The 15,579-nt window shown below is 41.8% G+C and overlaps 1 protein-coding gene across 1 annotated transcript in view; it reads right to left on the bottom strand.

The window, feature by feature from the left end:
• LOC130293934 (N-formyl peptide receptor 3-like) overlaps nucleotides 1-15,579 on the bottom strand; it is an 80,678-nt gene that overhangs the window by 57,416 nt on the left and 7,683 nt on the right. The gene's annotated exons all lie outside the window — the stretch shown is intronic.

Below are 15,579 nucleotides of genomic sequence, written 5' to 3'. Positions count from 1 at the left end.
CCCATTTTGAATCCAACTTTTGTTTTTTCAATAGGAAGAGGGTCATGTGACACATCAAACTTATTGGGAATTTCACAAGAAAAACTATTGATGTGCTTGGTTTTAACGTAACTTTATTTTTTCATGAGTTATTTACAAGTTTCTGACCACTTATAAAATGTGTTCAATGTGCTGCCCATTGTGTTGGATTGTCAATGCAACCCTCTTCTCTATATACTGCTATATACTACTATATACACCGCAGGAGAAATGCTAGCACAGGCTTCCAGTATCCGTATACACTGCTATATACTACTATATACACCGCAGGAGAAATGCTAGCACAGGCTTCCAGTATCCGTATACACTGCTATATACTACTATATACACCGCAGGAGAAATGCTAGCACAGGCCTCCAGTATCCATATACACTGCTATATACTACTATATACACCGCAGGAGAAATGCTAGCACAGGCTTCCAGTATCCGTATACACTGCTATATACTACTATATACACCGCAGGAGAAATGCTAGCACAGGCCTCCAATATCCATATACACTGCTATATACTACTATATACACCGCAGGAGAAATGCTAGCACAGGCTTCCAGTATCCGTATACACTGCTATATACTACTATATACACCGCAGGAGAAAAGCTAGCACAGGCTTCCAGTATCCGTATACACTGCTATATACTACTATATACACCGCAGGAGAAATGCTAGCACAGGCTTCCAGTATCCGTATGCACTGCTATATACTACTATATACACCACAGGAGAAATGCTAGCACAGGCCTCCAGTATCCGTATACACTGCTATATACTACTAAATAGACAGCAGGAGAAATGCTAGCACAGGCTTCCAGTATCCGTATACACTGCTATATACTACTATATACACCGCAGGAGAAATGCTAGCACAGGCTTCCAGTATCCGTATACACTGCTATATACTACTATATACACCGCAGGAGAAATGCTAGCACAGGCTTCCAGTATCTGTATACACTGCTTTATACTACTATATACACCGCAGGAGAAATGCTAGCACAGGCTTCCAGTATCCGTATACACTGCTATATACTACTATATACACTGCAGGAGAAATGCTAGCACAGGCTTCCAGTATCCGTAGTTTCAGGTGCTGCACATCTCATATCTTCACAGCATAGACAATTGCCTTCAGATGACCCCAAAGATAAAAGTCTAAGGGGGTCAGATCGGGAGACCTTGGGGGCCATTCAACTGGATATGCGAAATTTCTACATGATGATGTGTTTGCCTCTTTATGCACTGAAGCTGCACGTTCCCTGAGTTTTTCCAGCAAGATGGTGACCATCAAATTATGGGTGCCAGGTCAGAGCATTCCTAGATGAACAGTTTCCTGGAAAGTGGATTGGTCGTCGTGGGCCAGTTGAATGGCCCCCAAGGTCTCCCGATCTGACCCCCTTAGACTTTTATCTTTGGGGTCATCTGAAGGCAATTGTCTATGCTGTGAAGATACGAGATGTGCAGCACCTGAAACTACGGATACTGGAAGCCTGTGCTAGTATTTCTCCTGCGGTGTATATAGTAGTATATAGCAGTGTATACGGATACTGGAAGCCTGTGCTAGCATTTCTCCTGCGGTGTATATAGTAGTATATAGCAGTGTATACGGATACTGGAAGCCTGTGCTAGCATTTCTCCTGCGGTGTATGTAGTAGTATATAGCAGTGTATACGGATACTGGAAGCCTGTGCTAGCATTTCTCCTGCGGTGTATATAGTAGTATATAGCAGTGTATATGGATACTGGAAGCCTGTGCTAGCATTTCTCCTGCGGTGTATATAGTAGTATATAGCAGTATATAGAGAAGAGGGTTGCATTGACAATCCAACACAATGGGCAGCACATTGAACACATTTTATAAGTGGTCAGAAACTTGTAAATCCCTCATGAAAGAATAAAGTTACGTTAAAACCAAGCACATCATTGATTTTCTTGTGAAACTCCCAATGTTTTATGTGTCACATGACCCTCTTCCTATTGAAAAAACAAAAGTTGGATTCAAAATGGCCGACTTAAAAATGGCCACCATGGTCACCACCCATCTTGAAAAGTTTCCCCCCTCACATATACTAATGTGCCACAAACAGGAAGTTAATATCACCAACCATTCCCATTTTATTCAGGTCTATCCATATAAATATACAGGTAATAGTGCGGGTGATGATGAATATACAGGTAATAGTGCGGGTGATGATGAATATACAGGTAATAGTGCGGGTGATGATGAATATACAGGTAATAGTGCGGGTGATGATGAATATACAAGTAATAGTGCGGGTGATGATGTATATACAGGTAATAGTGCGGGTGATGATGAATATATAGGTAATAGTGCGGGTGATGATGTATGTATAATCATCATCACCTGCACTATTACCTGTATATTCATCATCACCCGCACTATTACCTGTATATTCATCATCACCCGCACTATTACCTGTATATTTATCATCACCCGCACTATTACTTGTATATTCATCATCACCCGCACTATTACCTGTATATTCATCATCACTCGCACTATTACCTGTATATTCATCATCACCCGCACTATTACCTGTATATTCATCATCACCCGCACTATTACCTGTATATTCATCATCACCTGCACTATTACCTGTATATTCATCATCACTCGCACTATTACCTGTATATTCATCATCACCCGCACTATTACCTGTATATTCATCATCACCCGCACTATTACCTGTATATTCATCATCACCCGCACTATTACCTGTATATTCATCATCACCTGCACTATTACCTGTATATTCATCATCACCCGCACTATTACCTGTATATTCATCATCACCTGCACTATTACCTGTATATTCATCATCACCTGCACTATTACCTGTATATTCATCATCACCCGCACTATTACCTGTATATTCATCATCACCTGCACTATTACCTGTATATTCATCATCGTCCATTTATTCACTGCAAGATATTCTGTATATTTGTCAAAGAATTAGAATTAAAACCTAAAATATGTATCTATCTATCTCATATCTATCTCATATATCTATCTATCTATCTATCTATCTCATATCTATCTATCTATCTCATATCTATCTATCTATCTATCTATCTATCTCATATCTATCTATCTATCTCATATATCTATCTCATATCTATCTCATATCTATCTATCTATCTATCTATCTATCTCATATCTATCTATCATAATATACTTGTGAATGGAGACTCTGATAAACAGTACAAGAACTTTCTACTAAGTCAAGGTTTACAAAGTGGGCGGGGCTGTGGAGGAAACTTCAAAATTTGCATTTGTGATAAATAATAAAATATATAAATACAGTAAATAAATACGTATGATTGTTAAACAAGATATGTGAATAAAATGTTCTGAAATATGACTATTGTTTTTTTTTTTGTGTTTTGAAAGTGGATACAACCGTAACCTATGTCTCTCCTCTCTCTAGATACTAATTTCAGAATGTTCTTTTTTATTAACCCCTTCACAACCTGCTAAATTTTGATATGTTGCAATAGTTTTTTTTTTACCTCCTCACCTCTTAAACTCTTGACGGTTTTCTCTTTCCCTCAATGGAGCCATATTAGAGCTTATTTATTTCAGTACAAGATGTATTTTTTTTATCATCACTCTTTTACACTATATACTATATTGTACTGTTTTATACTATAATGTAATGCAAAACAAAACAAAACAAAAAAAAATTGTAATTGCGCAATTTTGTGGGAGAATAATTATTTTTGAGTTCACTGTATGCACCCTGGGCTCTCCAAGCATCACACACAAAAAAAATAGTTAATATAATGCAATGGCGCCTCAGTATGTTCCAGGAGCCGAAAACATGTCTGCAGATGTGTCCACGCCTACTCCTAGCATTGAGGAGGTTTGGTCTACCCAACGGGCACCAACCAAAGTGCCTAGGCCTACTCCTGCTGAGGAGGATCTTTGGCCGGCCCAACAGGCACCGACAATTTGTCCCCCAGTGGCGCAATCTGCTGCGGTCCAGATGGTGGTCAATGTGAGTCCCATCATCACCCATTCAAATGTTTCTAAGGTGGCGTGGAACACCTGAGTTAACCCCATGGAAGGGGTGCAGTCACGTGGTCCCCGCTACATGTCCCAGCTGAGAAAAAGTGCGATTGGTGGGACTGGGATGGGAAATATCCTAGTTAAGAATTCTATGTCCCATTTATTGTCGTTAACTCCAGTCAAGTCCTGAGACTGAAAGTTTTTTCTGGGTGTGAAGTAACACTGTTGTCTACGTTTTTCTTACAACATTTAAGTAACTGTTCGTGGAATTTATGCCATGAACTATGCCTGCAACCATATGCTTAAGCATGTGCCTGGCTTTCATAAAAAAAAAAAAATGACAGCGCCATGAACTTTATAGGACGCTACATTAAATCACAGGGCAAAATGATGAAGTGAATAGTGCTAATGGGTCAAATCTGTACAGAATGTATATATATATATATATATATATATATATATATATATATATATATATAATGTCTATGTTCATATATCCTGTGCCTTATGTCTTTCTTCCTGCAGAATTGTTCGTGCAGGAGGTATCCTGAGCAGGAATACTGGTACCTGGTAGCTACAATTGCACGTAGTCAAATGTACATATTACTAGTCAGTAGTCAAAAATGTATTTAGCGTCAGGAAAATCTAAATGTTAACTAATTTCCTGCTTAGTAAAAAAAAAAAAAGAAGTAAAGTCAGTCATATGTACAATAGTCAGAAATGTCTATGTTTCAAATTGTGTATAGAAAGTGGGTTGACATACAGTATAAAAATAAATGTCTTCAGTCAGGACTGTTACCATAAAATATTTTTTTTCCCTGTCCACTGCACTCAGGGTTCTCTTGTGGCCAGAGAGAGCACCCGGAGAGCGTAAGTAACACGTAACATGTCATTGTCTAACATATTATCAGTATACTCATAATCAAAATTGATTAAAATGATTCTGACTGAATATATTTGTTACCCACCCTAAACCTATTTACCAGTCTGCTACCTGCTGAAAGACCCAGACAAGTTTTATCTTCAATGCCCTTGCTGATGGAAGGAGGCTTTCCCTCAAAATCTCACAATGCATGGCCCCATTCATTCTTTCCTTTACACGGATCAGTCGTCCAAAGCACAACTGAAAGAAAAACAGCCCCAAAGCATGATGTTTCCACCCCCATGCTTCACAGTAGGTATGGTGTTCTTTGGATGCAACTCAGCATTCTTTCTCCTACAAACACGTCGAGTTGAGTTTTTACCAAAAAGTTCTACTTTGGTTTCATCTGACCATATGAAATTCTCCCAATACTCTTCTGGATCATCCAAATGCTCTCTAGAAAACTTCAGACGGGCCTGGACATGTACTGGCTTAAGCAGAGGGACACGTCTGGCACTGCATGATTTGAGTCCTTGGCTGCGTAGTGTGTTACTGATGGTAGCCTTTATTATTTTGGTCCCCTCTCTCTGCAGGTCATTCATTAGGTCCCCCCTAATGATTTTTGCTCACCGTTCTTGTGATCATTTTGACACCACAGGGTAGTCTTGCTCGCGAATATTCGAAATGCGAATTTTATTTGCGAATATTGCATATTCGTGAATTCGCAAATATTCGCGAATATAGCACTATATATTCGAAATTACGAATATTTTTTTTTCACAGTACACCTCACAGTGATCATCCCTCTCTGCTTCCAGCTTGTGTGGTGTAAAGAAGGCTCTAATACTACTGTGTGAGACTGGCGTACGAATTTTTTCGCATATGCGAATTTTCGCTTATGCTAATTCTTGCATATGCAAATTTTAGCATATGCAAATTTTCGCAAATGCTAATTTTTGTATGTGCGAATTTTCACTTATGCTAATTTAATCATATGCTAATATTTGCATATGCAAATTTTCACAAATGCGAAAATAAAAAGTGAATATTACGAATATGCGAATTTAGCGAATATATGACGAATATTCGTCCATATATTCGTGAAATATCGCAAATTCGAATATGGCCTATGCCGCTCAACACTATCACAGGGTGAGATCTGCCCCAGATCGAGGGAGATGATCAGTGGTCTTGTATGTCTTCCATTTTCTAATAATTGCTCCCACAGTGGATTTCTTCACAACAAGCTGCTTGCCTATTGCAGATTCAGTCTTCCCAGCCTGGTGCAGGTCTACAATTTTGTTTCTGGTGTCCTTCGACAGCTCTTTGGTCTTGGCCATAGTGTAGTTTGGAGTGTGACTGTTTGAGGTTGTGGACAGGTGTCTTTTATACTGATAAGTTCAAACAGGAGCCATTAATACAGGTAACGAGTGGAGGACAGAGGAGACTCTTAAAGAAGAAGTTACAGGTCTGTGAGAGCCAGAAATCATGTTTGTAGGTGACCAAATACTTATTTTCCACCATAATTTGCAAATAAATTCTTTACAAATCAGACAATGCGATTTTTTGGATTTATTTTTCATTATGTCTCCCATAGTTGAGGTTATAACCTATGATGGAAATTACAGCCTCTCATCTTTGTAAGTGGGAGAACTTGCACAATTGGTGGCTGACTAAATACTTTTTTGCCCCACTGTATTTCTTTGCTTGTATATATTATTATGTAAAGTTGTGCTTTTATAGTTCACACCCATCTATGTCTACAAGTTCACATTCATTCCATTCGGATTAAACCTATCTGCCATCTTATCAATGAGTCAGGCGCTACATGATGGACCGAGCAGAGAATACAGCCCCATGACAGCCTTATAACGGAACAATAGATTATCATCATTCTCTGTTATACCGGGGATGGTTACTGTATAAAGAGACGTTTACCTTCACGAAAGGAGAAAGAAGCCATTGTAAGGTAATGAATGAAATACTATGGGGGAGATTTATCAAAACCTGTGCAGAGGAGATGTTGACCTGTTGCCCATAGCAACCAATCAGATCGCTCCTTTCATTTTCAAAAAAGGCCTCTGAAAAATAAACCAATTATCTCATTGGTTGCTATAGGCAACTGGTCAACTTTACTTTTCCTCCGCACAGGTCTTGATAAATCTCCTCATAAGGGCTCGTTCACATGGGCGGTTCCACAGCGTATTTTATGCTGCGGATCCGCCAATGATAGACCCCTACAGTGTGTCTCAGATGTGCCTGCTCGGAGCGGCAATCCGGCACTATGAGCAGACACACTGCCATGTGCGAGTCGCCGAGCACATGCGCAGTATACTTGCACACATCGCGGCTGCTCTCTGCCTAGCTCAGAAAGCAGGGGGAGCAGCCGCAATGTGTGCGAGTACACCGCGCAAGAGCAGTGTGTCTTCTCGTAGCGTTGGATTGCCGCTACGAGCAGGCACATCTGAGACACACTGTAAAATACGCTGTGGATCCGCCTGTGTGAACGAGCCCTTATGGGGAGATTTATCAAGACCCGTGCGGAGGAAAAGTAAAGTTGACCAGTTGCCTATAGCAACCATTTAGATCGTTGGTTCCACATTGGAGTCCATCGTCAGCGGATCCGCAACGTAAAATACGCTGTGGATCCACCCGTGTGAATGAGCCCTAAGGGTGAGTTCACAGGTGCGTATTTTTGCTTCAGATCTGCTGCAGATTTTGCTGCCTATTGACTTCAGTGGGCAGCAATATCTGCTGAAGCAAATCTGCAGCAGAAAATATGCATGTGTGAACGCACTCTAAGGGCTTGTTCACATGGGCGGATCGGCAGACAATGGACCCTACAATGTGCCTCCAGATGTGCCTGTTCGGAGTGTCAATCCGCCGCTACGAGCAGACACACTGCACACATCGCGGATGCTCTCGGCATAGCTCAGGAAGCAGGGGGAGCAGCCGCGATGTGCTTGAGTCACATCTGGATGCAACACTGTAGGGTTCATCGTCGGCGGATCTGTAGCGTAAATTCTGTAGCGTAAATATTCAAACTTTTATTAGGGAAGGGGTTAAATGATGTTTTTTAATAGGGGACTATAACACTGCACACTCATTCTTATCCCATAGGGGACTATAACACTGCACACTCATTGTTAATAGGGGACCATTGATCAATGATTCTGCTGCTTGACTGCTCATGACTGGATCTCAGGCACTGAGCAGTCATTCGACGATCGGACACCAGGAGGAAGGTAGGGACCTTCCTGCTGTTCTACAGCTGTTTGGGATGCCACGATTTCACCGCGGACATCCCGAACAGCTCCATGAGCTAACCGGCATTGGTTTACTTTCACTTTAGATGCGGCATTCAACTTTGCACGCCGCGTCTAAAGGGTTAATAACGCGCAGCACCACAATCAGTGCCGTGCGCTATTAGCCACGGGTCCCGGACGTTGTTAGAGGCCAGGCCCGACACGCTATGACACGGGGACTCAGGATTTACCGATACGTCCTTGGTGCTTAAGGGGTTAATCAGTGTTTTTTAACCCCTTAAGGACGGATTCATTTTTTTACCTTAATTGCCAGTTTTTTTTTTTATGTGACCTGTATCTCTTTAATAGGTAATAACTTTAGAACGCTTTTTCTGAGCGGGGCAATTCTGAGACTGTTTTTTCGTGACATTTTTCGTGGTGCATTTTTGTTGACACGTCTTTTATGATGTTCACTGTGCGGTAAAGGTGATGTTATATTTATTCTGTGGGTTGGTACGATTATGGCGATGCCCATTTTATATAGCTTTTTATGTTCTTTTTCCTTTTTCTGAGCAAAATAATTTTTTCCTTTTATGTGTTATCATGTTCCGACAGTCGTCATTTTTTTTTTTTTTCGTCCAACGCCATTGCGGGCTTATTTTTTTGCGGGACAAGCTGTAGCAGCACAGTATAAACTGATCAGGTGATATATACTGATCAGGTGCACACTGTACAGCCTGTGGCTGGATCTAACAGGCTTCCGTAGCAGGCAGACAGGAGGTCATCATCTGACATCACCAACGGCGACCTGCGATCATGTCGCAACGCCGCCCTTGGTGAACAGGGGGCGGCTCCCTCTCTCTGTGAACGGTGATCAGTGCTGCTTTAAGATTGACTGAAGCCCTGAAGGAGTTAAAGAAGTACTCCCCTGGAAAACCTTAATTTATTTTTATTTTTAAATCAACTGGTGCCAGAAAGTTAAACAGATGTGTAAATTACTTCTATAAAAAAAAAATCTTAATCCTTCCAGTACTTATCAGCTGCTATATGCTCCACAGGAAGTTCTTTTCTTTTTGAATTTCCTTTCTGTCTGACCACAGTGCTCTCTGCTGACACCTCTGTCTATTTTAGGAACTGTCTGGAGCAGGAGAGGTTTTCTATGGGGATTTGCTCCTCCTCTGGACAGTTCCTAAAATGGACAGAGGTGTCAGCAGAGAGCACTGTGGTCAAACAGAAAGGAAATTCAAAAGAAGAAAACTTCCTCTGTAGCATACAGAAGCTGATAAGTGCTGGAAGGATTAAGATTTTTAATAGAAGTAATTTACAAATGTGTTTGATTTTCTGGCACCAGTTGATAAAAAAAAAAAAGTTTTCCAGGGGAGTACCCCTTTAACTGTCAGGATCGGAGCTCCGCTCCACTCCTGACAGCTGCGGCGGGTGCCCCAGCCACCGATCACTGCCCGCACACTTGCGGCGCTGGGATCGGGAATGGACGTATATATACGTCCATTTGCGTTAAGTCACAGGAAATATGGACGCATATATATACGACCATTTGTGGCAAGGGGTTAAGTGTGTCTCCTCCTTGGTTTGCAGAGTTAAAGGGTACTCCGGTACTCCGGTGCTCCAGCGCTCTGAACATTTTGTTCAGAAGGCTCAGAGCTGGAGACGTGATTGTGACATCCGTCATGCTCCCTCCCATAGACATGAATGGAGGCGGTGTGAAGGCGGTGGCGCTCCGCCACCGCCTTCACACCGCCTCCATTCATGTCTATTGGAGGGAGCATGGTGGATGTCACAATCACGTCTCCAGCTCCGAGCCTTCTGAACACCGGAGTACCCCTTTAATTTAAATTCAATAGAAATGCACTTTACAGCCAATGGCTGTCCGGGATTGCTGGGAATAGAAGTTTTGCAACAGTTGGAGGCATACTGGTTGGAAAACACTGCTCTAACTGCTGTCCAAAAACATCTCAGGCAAGATGGCTGCCCCCCCATCATCATGCAGAATTATGGGCATAACATGCAGAATTATGGGCGGAACATAATAAGAAAAATAAACTGTTAAAAAAAATTAATGAATACAAGAATATTATCATTAACTGGTTTTGATTAGTAAAAGAGAACACATCTAAACAAAAAAATAAAAATAAAGAAATAAATAAAACAAGAACAAATAAATATTAAACGATACATTCACATTAAAGTCCCATTCCTTTATCTCTATGTGAACCTTCAGTATCTCACATCTAATCGACCGATATGTCTTGTGTCACATGATAAACCGCCATGAGGATACAGCCCCATGAGACCCTCACAGTATAACAGAGCGAGCTGGGATATAGTCATTCTCTGGATGATTGTAAGTGAAGCAAAGAATATGAGAGATCCATAAAACTAAAGAAAACTTAAGGTAAGTGTTTAATACATTTCTAAATTTCTAATTAAATAAAATTAAAAGTATAAATCAAATGGTATATATAGAAATTGTCTGACTCCTCAGGATATACAACAAGGTTTAATGACACACTTTGCAATACAATAAAATTAATTTATTAACCTCTAAAATGCAATCAGGATGGTACTTATTACCAGATCTCCTGTAAAATAAAAATGTCCACATTTAATATAAATACACTATATATATATAAAAATGTACATGTATTCTTGTTGACTATCAAAAATAAAAACAGAAAAACAAGAAAAAATTTAATATGTGAACAAATGTTCACATACGAAATATATATATATATATATATATATATATATATATATATATATATATGAATGTACAGGCGCATGTATTCTTTCTGACAATCATAACAAAAAGAAAAATATATATATTACCAAATTGCCATTAAAAAAAGTATATATCTGAAAACAAAACTAAATATACAGTATATATATAATTTTTTATCTTGAATTTTTTTTTCAGCAAGAATACCAAGAATGCCTGAGGAATCAGCCAATTTTTCTATATATTTGGAAAAAGCAAATAATTGATCAGCAGACAGACAGTATCAGTAATGTCTTTGGAAGAACCCAGAACTATATACAATTATACGTTAATAAAGGTAGTGTTGATTTTGTGAAGTACCATGTCTATGGATAGTACTAGAGATGAGCGAACTTTTGAAAAATTTGATTCGGCCGATTCAACAAATTTTCTAAAAAAAATTATTTTGATGCAAATTTATACGCAGTGAATCTATATTACAAATGGCTATTTCTAGCCTACAGACAGCCTCAATAAGGGTATAGAACACTTTGCTGTGTTCTAACATGCATATGGAGGTAGGGGTAGTGAAATAATACTGTTATTCAGAATAACATGCAGATTACCGGCATCGCTTTTAGAATCACTGTGTGCTGGGGTAGTGAAATAATACTGTTATTCAGAATAACATGCAGATTACCGGCATCGCTTTTAGAATCACTGCAGAGCGGCACAATGACAGAGCCTGGTGGCATCAGTATGAGGAGACCATATAGTGGCTTAATGGCACAGTGTGGAGGTGTTGGCAGCATGAGGACACCATATAGTGACTGAATGACACAGCGTGGAGGTGTTGGCAGCATGAGGAGACCATATAGTGGCTGAATGACACAGTGTGGAGGTGTTGGCAGCATGAGGAGACCACATAGTGGCTGAATAGTACAGCTAAAAGTTGGCAGCAGCATGAGTAGACACTAGGCCTTCACAATCCCTAAGATTATAAAATGAAATCTGAAATTTAAACCGAAGATTTTGGGTAGCTAGTGCTACCATAACAAAGTTTGTTTTCCCAGTCCCAGGCCCAGCAGCATCAGTAAACCATATATTGCCTGAATGACACAGCCTGGAGTTGGCTGTAGCATGAGGAGACCATTTAGTGTCTGAATGGCACAGCCTGGAGTTGGCAGCAGCTTGAGTAGACACCAGGGCTTCACAATCCCTAAGAAAAAAAGATGAAATTTTACATTTAAACTGAAGATTTTGGGTAGCTAGTGCTACCATAACAAATTTTTATTCCCAGACCCAGGCCCAGCATCAGTAAACCATATATTGCCTGACTGACACAGCCTGGAGTTGGCTGAAGCATGAGGAGAACATATAGTATCTGAATGGCACAGCCAGGAGTTGGCAGCAGCACGAGTAGACACTAGGCCTTCACAATCCCTAAGATTAAAAGATGGATTCTGAAATTGAAACCAAAAATTTTGGGTAGCTAGTGCTATCATAACAAATTTTTTATTCCCAGACGCAGGCCCAGCAGCATCAGTAAACCATATATTGGCTGAATGACACAGCCTGGGTACAAAGGACCAAATCTAACAAGGAGTCACATGTCACATGGCAGCACAATGACAGAGCCTAGAGGTGGCATCAGTAGGAGGAGACCATATAGTGGCTGAATGGCACAGCCTGGAGTTGGCTGAAGCATGAAGAGACCCCAGGACTTCACAATCCCTAAGAAAAAAATAAAACCATATATTGCTTGAATGACAAAGCCTGGAGTTGGCTGAAGCATGAGGAGACCATATAATGTCTGAATGGCACAGCCAGGAGTTGGCGGCAGATGAGGAGACAATAGGGCTTCACAATCTCTAAGAATAAAAGATGAATTTTGAAATTTCCATTGATGATGTATGGTACATAGTGCTACCATAAACATATAAAGTAATGTCCTAGGCCCAGCAGCATCACTAAACCATGTAGTTGCTGAATGACACAGATAGGAGCAGTCAACAGCAGGAGTACACAAGAGGATTTCATAACCCCTAAGATTGAAAGATCAATGTTGAAATCTCTATTAAGCATGTATGTAAGCTAGTGCTAAACCAAAAATGTAAGGCCCAAGCCCAGCAGCATCAGTAAGCCAAGTAGTTCCTGAAACACACACAGTCAGGAGCAGGCAGCAGCAGTACTCAAGAGGGTTTCATAACCCCTTACATTGAAAGATCAATGTTGAAATCTCAATTAAGCATGTATGTAAGCTAGTGCTAACATCCAAAAATGTAAGGACCAAGCCCAGCAGCATACCTAAGCCAAGTAGTTCCTGAAAGACACACAGTCAGAAGCAGACAGCAGCAGTACTCAAGAGGGTTTCATAACCCCTAATATTGAAAGATCAATGTTGAAATCTCTATTGAAGAGGTATGTTACCTTGTGCTATCATCAAAGAATTTAAGGCCCAAGCCCAGCAGCATCACTAAGCACAGTAGTTCCTGAAACACACAGCCGGGAACAGGCATCAGCAGGAGTTTACAAGAGGGCTTCACAACCCCTAACATTGAAATGTTAATGTTGAAATCTGTATAGAAGATGTATGTTAGCTAGTGCTAACATCAAAAAATTTTAGGCACAGGCCCAGCAGCATCACTAAACCATATAGTTGCTGAAACACCCAGCCTGGATCAGGCAGCAGCAGAAGTACACAAGAGGGCTTAATAACCATTAACATTAAAAGGTGAATATTGAAATCTGTATAGAAGAAGTATGTTAGCTAGTGCTAACATCAAAAAAATTTCGCCACAGGCCAAGCAGCATCAGTAAGCCAAGTAGTTCCAGAAACACACAGCCTGGATCAGGCAGCAGGGTGCAAAGATAAGAGGGCTTCACAACCCCTCTTGTGAAGTGCTACCATAAAAAAGTTGTAGGTAATATCCAAGACAGTCCCAGCAGCATCAGAAAACAATAGATTGGCTGAATTACACAGCATGGAGGTGGGGAAAGCATAAGGAGCCCATATAGTGTCTGAATGCTACAGCCTGGAGGTGGCCGAAGCATGAGGCGACCATATAGTGGCTGAATGGCACAGCCTGGAGTTGGCAGAAGCATACGGAGACAAAATAGTGGCTGAATGAAACAGCCTGGAGGTGGCAGCAGCATCAGAAGTCCTGAAAGTGACCCGTTGACAGAGTGGTGCTGTGGGTGGCAACACCAGTACCCGGTGATGAAGGTGGCTGGAATGTTTGTATCTGAGGAGCAGTACCTTAAATCTGTTTGGCACTATCCATATTTGTGAAGTGTTGGTGTAGCACCATGGTCAATCTACTCTGATGCATCTGGCATTGGTGGGTGAAAATCCTGGCTGATCCATGCCTGATTCATCTTCACAAAGGTCAGTCTCTCCACATTTTGTGGACAGACGAGTTCTCCTTGGGGTGACTATGGCCGCCGCCGCACTAAACACCTGCTCTGATGGCACACTACTGACCAGGCAGGACAGCTTTTCCAGGGAAAACTCTGCTAGTTGCAGCCATAAATCAAGTTTGGCTGCCCAGAAGTACAGCGGATCCCCAAGGTTTGTTGGCATTGCCATGTCAATATATGCCACCACCTGCTGGTTCAGGTCCTGCTCCATGTCTACCTGCTGCTGATGAGTTACTTCACTATGCGGGTGAAGAAAGGTACTCATCAGTAACTGTAGACTCAGACTGCTGCTGATGGAGCTGGTACTGCTCCTGCCACTCCACCCCTCCTCAGCAGCCATGGCAGTGGAAGGTGAGTGCAGAGGGCCCCCCGAGTAAGACCTGCGAGTGGATGGACGATGGCGGCGATAGGCATTGGCCAACTGACTACATTGGATCTCTCTGTAGTAGGTCAGTTTGTCCTCCCTCTCAGTGGGTGTAAAAAAGGACCCCCATTTTTTGCCGGTAGCAAGGGTCCAATAAGGTGGAGAGCCAGAAGTCATCCCGCTGCCGAATGGTGACAGTTAGGCAGTCACTACACAAGCAACTGAGCATGCATCGTGCCATTTGTGCAAGTGACTCAGAGGGACTCCCTGCCTCCATCTCCACTGCATACTGCCATGGTGTGTCTGGGGTCCTCTGTCTCACCTTCTTCATAACCCTCTAGCTCCTCTAGTTTATCATGCCCCTCCTCTCCTGTCAGATGACTAGAAACACCGTCCATCTCATGAACCTAAACTGTACTCGACTGTGCCCCTCATCCTCCTCCACCAGTTCAGCCCCCACAGGGCTCATGTGGCCATGAGATGTAGGCACCACGTCTCCAGTTCCCTGACCAGCCATAGTTTCCGACACTTTTTGTAGGAAATTAAGCAGTGGAAGGACGTCGTTCATCCCGTAATACTGGCGACTTAGTAATAATGTGGCTTCCTCAAAGGGCCTGAGCAAACGGCAGGTGTCACGAATGAGCTGTTACCGGTTCACATTGAAATCACACAGGGGAGTACACCTATCCGCTTGGATAATCAAGAAATCGGTGATAGCTGTTAGGATTCGGCTAGCTGGATGTGGATCCTCTGTGTCAGCGAGGGATTGGCGTGGACCGTGTTGGTGGACCGGTTCTAGGTTGCTACTGGTTTTCACCAGAGCCCGCCGCAAAGCGGGATGGTCTTGCTGCGGCGGTAGCAACCAGGTCGTATCCACCGGCAACGGCTCAACCTCGCTGA

This window comes from Hyla sarda, chromosome 10, assembly GCF_029499605.1.
Source record: "Hyla sarda isolate aHylSar1 chromosome 10, aHylSar1.hap1, whole genome shotgun sequence".
NCBI lineage: Eukaryota > Metazoa > Chordata > Amphibia > Anura > Hylidae > Hyla > Hyla sarda.
The sequence above is the reverse complement of the archived record's forward strand: the minus strand, read 5'-3'. Positions and strand labels throughout refer to the sequence as shown.